Source organism: Ruditapes philippinarum, unplaced genomic scaffold (assembly GCF_026571515.1).
Source record: "Ruditapes philippinarum isolate M1 unplaced genomic scaffold, ASM2657151v2 ctg7212_1_1_1_1, whole genome shotgun sequence".
Lineage (NCBI taxonomy): Eukaryota > Metazoa > Mollusca > Bivalvia > Venerida > Veneridae > Ruditapes > Ruditapes philippinarum.
In genome coordinates, this window is record NW_026861714.1 from 86344 (window position 1) to 94453 (window position 8110).

General features: G+C 31.9%; 1 long non-coding RNA gene across 2 annotated transcripts; it reads left to right on the forward strand.

Annotated features, from left to right (window-relative positions):
• Positions 1–1377: 1377 nt before the first annotated feature.
• LOC132716580 (uncharacterized) lies at positions 1378–4947 on the forward strand. 2 transcript variants are annotated; one of them, XR_009623826.1, is made up of 4 exons: positions 1378–1474; positions 2147–2279; positions 3169–3297; positions 4378–4945. It is a non-coding gene; the product is annotated as an uncharacterized LOC132716580 (long non-coding RNA). The 2 variants fall into 2 exon arrangements; XR_009623825.1 differs by lacking the exon at positions 1378–1474 and having other exon boundaries at positions 1828–2279; positions 4378–4947.
• Positions 4948–8110: the final 3163 nt, after the last annotated feature.

Sequence of the window (8110 nt, forward strand, 5' to 3'; positions counted from 1 at the left end):
TTTAAGTTGTTGACAAGTGGTCATTGCCTATCAATTATCTTTGTCACGAGCTAGACACGCGACATTGCTTTTATTAATGATTATGATATTGTCTTATATATTGTCTTATTGTCTTTGTCTTACGCTGCCTTTCCTTGTTGACCTTGTTTATCATATTTTATAACGATTAACTTGAAAGCAATATTATACTAATTCATCATGGAATAGGCATCAGTTTAATATAGAAAGCATTGATATAGTCGTATATGAAAAAACTGATTCATCTACTTTGTGCATATTAACATTTCAATTTTAGTAAAATACAACTTGCTCTAAAGTTTTTTGTATTTTTGCAATAGATTTGAAGCCTGTACCCGATTAGTATTTAATTATCATTAACTTTTCTATTAAAATGACCTTAAACACTAAATTTTAGAAATCACCCTTTTGTTACATTTTCTGACATCTTTCCATACGAAAAAGAAAAAAATGAGTACCAATGGACAGTAACGGAAATAATATAAATGTTTGGTGAAATGTAAACATTTTTTGTAGTAATTTAGAAATAGAATTTATAAAAATCAACCTAAAATAATCATTCCCTGCTCAAAACATAGCACAGTGACTTTGAAAAGTAACTTAACGTTCATTGAACGCCGTCTTTCCTGGTTGATCTTGTTTATCATATTTTAGCTTGTAGCAAAGTAACTTGGAAATTTAAAAGGAAATTTACAATAAATGACATTAAGCATCTCTGCAAAACTGATATTGGGCCAATATTACCCCCCCTTGTATTCACTAAGTAAAAATAGCATTATTTTCCACAAAAGTATTATCAATTGCTCACCTTTGGTCAATTTTTTCCCGGCCTCGGATATTTCAACAAAACAACAAACAAAACAAACAAACATACAAACAAAACAAACAAACAAAACAAGCCCAACAATTACAAGCAATACGCATGTTATGTACATAATCAAACCACTGGTTCATTCAAACCTACAGAACATGCGAGATGGTGGACGTTGCAACACATCGCAATATTGTATTATAGCTTATTGTTAATTGTAGTTAATGACAACAAGACGCATAACACAAAGACATAGCTAAATATTCTGGTGTCCGTAGTTCACTTCTTTTGCGCAAATAAATGGATACATGTTCAACGTTTATCTGTTTTCCTCAAAGATACACAAAAGGGAGCGGTTTCAGTAGACTGTGCAAAAAGGATGTCGATAAACGTATGCACTATGATTGTCCTTTAAAGTTTGATCTTTAAGTATTTTTATAAATGAGGTCATGCTAAAAAGTGAAATTTATATATAACTTGAATCAAGATAAACGGCAAACAAGCACTAAACTTATGACTCATATTTGCATTGCACTCCTCCTATCCTGTATTTGTTAAGTCACGGTAGGGAATCACGTGACTTTTACGGTTACGCGTACAGACAATATGGCGGCCTAAAAACCTCGCTTCACATGTGTTTTTAAGGTAATTCTTTATTATATCCCTTTTACTTATATACGAGACCTGTTGCAGCCTACGCAGAATAAAGAATTGTTGCCGCCTATACCTTAGTTTCCACTCCTGTGCTCATAGATTTTACAAACACTCAAAAATTCAACAGAAATTTTCAATGTGAACAATTATATTTCGGGTAACATTCACGCAAAATTTGTATTTTTTATGAATTTGATTAAACTACGTCGAGTTAGCAATGAGAAAATGTTCATAGAATTTTTTTATTTGAAAATGTAAATATTAGGCATGTTAAATGTTGACTGGTCATTTTCTATTCCAAAACATGAGAGAAAAATGATTTGGGTAACTCCCACGCATACTTTTATTGTTGATAACTCCCACGCAATATTTTATGGGCAGGCAATATCTATGCAGGTTATAGCCTGGATATTGATTGAACAAAATCATGATTGATGCATTTAGCCTTAAACGTTCAAAGAATTTTGAATAATATTAAAAATACCGCCAAAAGGTCCTGGATAGAATAAAGCCCCTATGGATAGCAGAATACATACTCACGTGAATATATTAAATGAAGTTTCGATATAGATGAATTAATCGCAGAAATTAAAATAAAAGTCTCAAATATAAGAAGGAGGTCGATTTCAGTATAAGCACAATTACAGTTGTCATTTTTCATAGTTTGCAGATATGGGCGGTTCCAGTTCGGGTATTGTTTGTGGATAATGTTGGGCAACATTTGTCTTAATGACCACATAAACTGGCTACTCGGCACAGGACTTTGTAAATGTTGTGACAAATCGAAACGTGACAGGTATGGCATTTTATGTTATTCGTTATATTAAGATTTTAAAGACATTCAAGTCACTTTATCACTTAGTCTTTTATGAAACCAACTTTTTTTCAAATTAGTGTCTGTATTTAACATTATTATGTTGTGTGTGGTTTTTTTTAATCTAAAGCATAAAAGAAAACAACCTAAAGTATATTAGAATGGGTCTTTTATTTTACAAACTAGGTAATAAAATCTAGAGGACTTATGTTTGAATGTCATCTTAATATCAGCAGTAAAACCCGTAACGTTTCCGATTTGCTGGGCTATAAAATGTTTTACCACAACATTTATAAGGTCCTGTGCCGTGTAGACTGTTCATGTGGTCAATATTTGAGACCTATCCGCGAATGAAATGTTTCCCACATTTATCACAAACAATATCCGAGATGGAACCTTCCATATCTGCAAAATATGAAAAATGACAACTGTAATTTTACTAATAAAAACAGAAATACAAAACCTCCTTCTAATATTTTAGACTTTTGTATCAAAACGCGACCTAATTGAATGTTTTGGGTTTGGTAGGCCTTACGCGAAGTTATTGATGTCCTTGGCAATTTATGATTTTACAAGCCATGCCTTTTTGAAATTTATTTATCATATTATTGTAACCTATAAGCAGATGAAGTGTTGTTCGCCCCATATAATTTACGCCCCAAGACGAATCGTCAATTTAGCTGTATTAATTTTATATCTTAGTGATAGTAAAATTAAATGTGAATTAGTTTGAAAAATACATTAAATCCATTGCATTTTCAAAATAAATATTGATAAAACTGTTTGTGGTTAAATAATAAAGTTGAGTGTTAAATTTTAAGTTTAATTGCCGTGAATATATAGGGAATAATAAGTTTATCTTATATTCTAGATCCTGGTCCTGGCTGAAATTTAAAGTATTACAGCTGTAGCTTCTATACCATAAATTTAACATGGAAAGGACTGTTCTTGGGAAAATGCTGACGTAACTGATGGGAGCAGTTTTTCTTACCAATCATAGGTCAGACTTAACCCTTTCCCCCATGAGCATATTGTGAAAAGTGGCCATTTTCACTGAAAAGCCCCCTCTTACAAGTTCAAACTGCTATGAAACTATGAAAAATGATTCAATACTAATCAAACTTGGCACAAATGTTGACTGGACCATTGCTTTTGTAACGACATGCTCAGTCTTAAATTTCCTGTTATCATGGCAACGAGGGGTAAAGGGCTAACAAAAAATGATGAAAAACTTTTGAATCACCCAAAATCTAGTTTTTACATGTTAACATGTGGTCTTTTACCTAAATTTGGTGAATAATTGTTGTTTTGTAACATTTATAATTTTTTAAGTTAACCCTTTCACCCATGAGCATATTGTGAAAAATGGCCATTTTCACTGAAAAGCCTCCTCTTTCAAGTTAAATTTCCTGTTACCATGGCAACGAGGGGACATCTCAAAATTGCCAAAAATCACTATTTTGCCTCGATTTTTTCCATCAAAATTTACTTCAAAGTGCTGCAACTTCTCAAGGGATTGAGATAGAGTCAAAGGCTTTTCAGCGTTGGTTACACCTTACCTTATGATCGACCTGGGGTCATTTAAAGCCTCTCACAAGTCCAAAATTTTCTTTGCGATGAGGGGGACTCCGCCCCCCTTCAAACCCCCCAAAAAGAAGGGGGCACATCCCCCTTCTGGCAACCCCCTGAAGTATCTTTTGGACAGGGGGCGGCGCCGAAAAAGTGCTCACTTTTTTTTAACAACATTTCTCAAACGAAAACATGTGTTTGGGGAAAAATAGGACATTTTCTCACTATTTCAGGCCTAAAAAAAGGGGGGGGGGTCGAAAGTGCGTTGTTTCGCGTATATATGAGGTTAAGGGTTAAATAGCTTCTTTTTAAAAAGTTTTTGTTGTTTTTGTACATAATTTACTGTCAATATGAAACTTCAGCTGTATCTTAATTTCTATATGCTGTTTTATTATGTAAATCTTAGAAGATAAGCATTTTAAGATAAAACAAATCACTAAGTTGATTAATTATATATAATTTGAGATTGACCAAGTCAATTTTAACATGTAACTTCTTATTTTATTTGCAGAAGCAGTAGAAGTATTCAAACACCATCATGACACACTTTAGACATACCAAGAGAGCTCTAGAAGAAGAACTAGTGGTAGATTGGAACAGATTGTAGCTTAATTGTTAAACTAAAAGGACTTCTTAAATCGTTTGAATTTTAGCTACACTTGAACTGTAGTTTTGAAATAAAATAGCTGAAGTATTTAATAGTGTCTTGATTTTTTTGTTAAACTCTGTTACGTACAGTACTTTGCTTTATATTTATATTAAAGTATGTTGAAATGACATTGAAACTTCAACGTTGTGCCAACGTTGAACTTCAACGTTTTTTAAACTTTCAAATTCGAACATAAATCTAACGTTATTTCAACGTTGAAATCTGATCATACTTCAACGTTGTTCACCGTTGATGTGCCTGCTGGGTTACTTCTATCAAGGACCTATTTGCGGTATTTTTAATATTATTCAAAATTCTATGAAAGTTTGATGCTAAATGCATCAATCATGATTTTTTTCAATCAATATCTAGGCTATAACCTGCATAGATATTGCCTGCACATAAAATATTGCGTGGGAGTTATCAACAATAAAAGTATGCGTGGAAGTTACCCAAATCATTTTTCTCTCGTGTAATGGAATAGAAAATGACCTGTCAACATTTAACATGCCTAATATTTACATTTTCAAATAAAGAAATTCTATGAACATTTTCTCTTTGCTAACTCGACGTAGTTTAATCAAATTCATAAAAAATACAAATTTTGCGTGAATGTTACCCGAAATATAATTGTTCACATTGAAAATTTCTGTTGAATTTTTGAGTGTTTGTAAAAGCTATGAGCACAGGGGTGGAAAATAAGGTATAGGCGGCAGCAATTCTTTATTCTGCGTAGGCTGCAAAAGGTCTCGTATGTAAGTAAAAGGGATATAATAAAGAATTACCAGAAAAACACATGTGAAGCGAGGTTTTTAGGCCGCCATATTGTCTGTACGCGTAACCGTAAAAGTCACGTGATTCCCTACCGTGTAAGTGCCCTTCTAGGTAACCGACCGTTGATCCTGTGTTGCCAAGTGTTATTCGTTGTGGCTTTGTTGAGTGAACATGGCATGGCTTGTTGATCTTTGCTCTCATATTGTAGTCTAAAGATGACTCAGATATCTTTTAAATGTCACATAAAGGCACAGAATACTTTTATTAAATTCATTGTTTGCATAATAAAACAATAACTGTATAACAAACAAAATATTATTCTTTATGATCGCCCCTTTTCGAGAATTGTCAGCACGTGTGATTGTCTTATTCTCAAAATAACAGAAAGGTTGTGATTATTGACATCTATTGCATTAAAAATGAGATATTTGTCTCTGAGTTGATTAGATAATTGATGTTAATTGTAATTTCCTGTCTTCTGCAAAACATTGAACCTAAAACATACATAACAATTGTGTAATTACAGAGAGGCGAAAAACATCATATTTCAAAGAAACTAATGCACATTTGACAGATAAATGAATGTTTACTGTTCTTTCTTATCTATTATTAATTGCTTTTCAGTTTAACTTCTATTGACGTTTCACATTGACTGCATTTAATTATCTGGATGTTTTTTTCTTGCAGTACTCGTTCTCTCATGATAAATGATTATCAATTGTACGCTTTCGTCTACTTTCAAAAGTATTGAATTAGAAAAAAAGAAATCTGTTCTTTTTTAAATCGTAAATTTTGATCTTTCTTAAATACATTTTACATGCAACGCGCGGTAGTAATGCTATGTTTTTCTTATTCAGTTAATGGTTAGACAGATAAAACAAATTTCAAAAACATCCTCAATTTGCTTTCACGATGACCTATATCGATATTTATTTGTCACTTTTTGTAATACGAATACAAGAGTTTGATGAGGCTTTAGTGTAAGCATACTTAATGTCATATCAATCGGAAATAGTTGGAAGCGTTATTAGCATTATTGTTTGCAGCTTGACCAGTTTACCAATTTAAGACGATCAAAGTCTGATGTATTTTGCTTGGTCAATCACAACAGTTGAAAGGCCAAATATTATCAGGTTAAATAAAATATTGGAATGACGTCAGAGCACAAAATAAGGCGTACAACGGGCAACACAGTCTATTTTATCGTGATAAAGGCTGGATTTTGTGAATGAGGGCGCTATACTGAAGGAAGGATTAAAAAATGAATCGAAAGACGTTATAATAAAATCAAGTGTAAATAATGCAAAACAGAAGGCTTGTTAATGCAAGACAAAGTGCATACACATACAAACTCGTATGTAAAGCGATACTAAAGGTTATTATTTTTGCGAAAAAGGGAAAAGGTGTTTTAACTCGAAGGATAGCGATTATAGTAACGCGAAGCAAAAAGCGTAATAACTCGAAAAAACATATGTTAATGCTAAACAAGTCAATATAACGCAGAACAAAGTAACGCAAAATAACGCAAAAAAGCAATAATTAAGTTGGAAGAAATATTTATTAAGGTGAAACTTAAGAACTTTAACACACAGACTGACAGATGAATAAAAGACAATGAAATATATGTAAGAAATCGAATACAAAGAAATGAATGCTACTGTCATTTTATGAGACTAAGAAGATGAATTTCATTTTATTTCTAATATGCCCATGTTATACATGTATTCGTAGCCTTTATCTTAAAAGATATTTTTGTACATATATTTAGATAAATTCATTTCGGTAAAAGGGTGCACATACATGATTAAAACAGAAAAATGAATGGTATAAAAGTCCGATTATATTAAATTTACATGTACCCAATAAATGCACAAATACCAGGGATAATCCAAAAGTGAAATAAAATTCTCCTTATGAGCTTTGTGGTTCTTGTCATTGGTGGCTTTACACGGAAATTTTTATAGTATTATAGGATATGTATCATTTGTACCACAAAATAGTAATTGTAATATCAAAGAGCATAAAGACCATATTAAATTACATATCACAGAGTGACATTATTCAAAGATTTAAATTTAGAAATGATGAAATTTGATATTTGAAAATATTGATATTTGCTTCACTATATTTTTGTAAATATGAAATAAACATGTTTTACCTCACGCAAAGTAGATATGTTATGCCTTAAATCCTACAAAATATAAATTGACACACTTTGAATATATAGTGTTATTAAAAAACTTTTTAAAGAAAGTACCAAATTTACTGAACCTGTAATAAGGAACGCAGGTTCTTATATTAAGATAATACATATTTAGTAAAAACATTATAGATTTCAATAAATTTCTGCAATAAAAATATTTTATTCATAGATGAACGTAGTATATCTTTAAAAAATCATAATGACTGTTAATTGACTTTTAAAGCTTTTCCTGTCACATAACTGAGCCTCAAATTAAGTTGTAATGCGCCCGCCAACTAAACTGAATACTTTTATTTTCAGGGTTCGGCGAGGTAAATTTCCTACCAGAAATTAAGTCTAATGGTCATTTGTCTCTCATGGATGATTAAGAAATCATAATAAGTCGGTCACTAACACACCGATATTGCTAATTATTTGTTAGTTATCCGGGAAAGTGTGTAGGTATATCGACATCGTCGTTAAATCGTCGTTATATAAAGTCTTTTGGTTCGCGTAATGCCTTTAATTATTCGCAGTACTTGACCTTACACTTCGAGTTGAAACTTTTTTCGCGTTTTTAAGTATTTATTTCGTTTAACCAGATATACTTCAGTCTTTTGTATAAACTGTAAAACGCAT